This window comes from Limulus polyphemus, unplaced genomic scaffold (genome assembly GCF_000517525.1).
Source record: "Limulus polyphemus unplaced genomic scaffold, Limulus_polyphemus-2.1.2 Scaffold4565, whole genome shotgun sequence".
NCBI lineage: Eukaryota > Metazoa > Arthropoda > Merostomata > Xiphosura > Limulidae > Limulus > Limulus polyphemus.
The window spans coordinates 11,132-12,766 of record NW_013670175.1 but is presented as its reverse complement, the minus strand read 5'-3'; positions in this window follow the sequence as shown (position 1 = coordinate 12,766).

Here is a 1,635-nt window from a genome sequence, read left to right as displayed (position 1 = left end):
CGATTTTTACCACTACTTCGCACCCTGTTGATGAATCTTCACCGAATTTGGCATAAAGATTTGTTGGGTCCATGCGGAGATACTTGTAAAGTTGCGATTTCACATTTTTGTGTTTTGCTGTTTTTATGGGACGCAACTTTTCATGTCCTAAGATAACCTTTTATTAATCATGAATTTACATAACTTCCGTCCAGGGTACGGGTACTCCAGCTAGTAGATAATAATACTCAAATACTTAATAATGCTTCAGAAAGTTGTAGCCGTTAAGACATTCTTCAAATAAATAGTGAAAATAAACCTACAATGAAAATTTGTCTTATTGTGCTCTAGAATTATGAGAAAAGGTATTTACATATTTACAACTTTTGATTTTGCAATAGGTGGGTGCTGTTAAAGTGTCTTTCCTGTTTATGGTGGTCGACAGTCATGTTCCATATTTCAAGGTCAGACCCTGGGTCAGTATAACAAAAGTCAAACAGTCAGTAGTTGGTAAGGTAGACATATGAACAAGGAGTTGTAGTATTCAGGTATACAGGTAACTGATAGAAAAGTACAAAAGTATCCAAAAAGTGTAGAGTACAGAAATAGTATGCAGAGAATAGATCGAATATGGACAGCAAAAGAAAGAAAGAAATTCAAGTGAACAAATGAAGAAATTCTTTATTTTGTTGGTGGCTGGCTTAGAGTTTTGATTTAACTCTTACTGGTTGCTAGAGTGAGAGGCTTTTCTACAAACGTCCGCACATATAGGCCTAACATGGCCAAGCCGCGAGTTCAAATCCCGGTCACCGAACACGCTCGTTCTTTCTGCCGTGAGAATGTTATATATAATGTTGTGGTTAATCCTACTATTCGTTGGTAAAAGAACAGCCCAAGAGCTGGTTGTGAGTAGTGATGTCCATATAACTTGTCTCATTATACAAATTACATATGCAAATGTTTAATATAACATGCATTTCTTAGTTTGACAGCACTAAGTATATTTGTATTCCATCTTAATAATAATGATCTTATTTTTTACAAAACATTCAAACACTTTGGCCAAGACTGTACTCCTATTTCACAAAAGGGGAGTATGGAAAGGATTTGTTTTCTTCACTGTACATTACTAGAGATATCAAGTCGGGTGGCATTCAATACCACTAATGTTAAATAGTTTGAAACTTCAGTGATTAGGGCGCTTCACTCACAATCTGAGGGTCGCGGGTTCGAATCCCCGTCCCACCAAACATGCTTACCCTTTCAGCTTTTGGGGGCATTATAATGTGACGGTCAATCCCACTATTCGTTGGTAAAAGAATAGCCCAAGAATTGGCAGTGAGTGGTGATGACTAGCTGTTTCCCTCCAGTATATAACTACTACATTAGGGATGTCTAACACAGATATTCGTGTAGTTTTGCCCGATAGTCAGAACAACCTAAACCAATCCACACAGAAATTCTGATTTAAATGCATTGAAAACCGATAGAGTGCCTGCCAGTTATCAGTTAACAAAATTAAACAAAGCTGATTTAAAAAGTTACACATTAAATAACAAAACTGAAATAATACAAACAAAAGTTAAACATCGTTACCAATTATAACAAATACTATAAAACATAATACAAATAAATTAAAAACTCAAGACAAACATG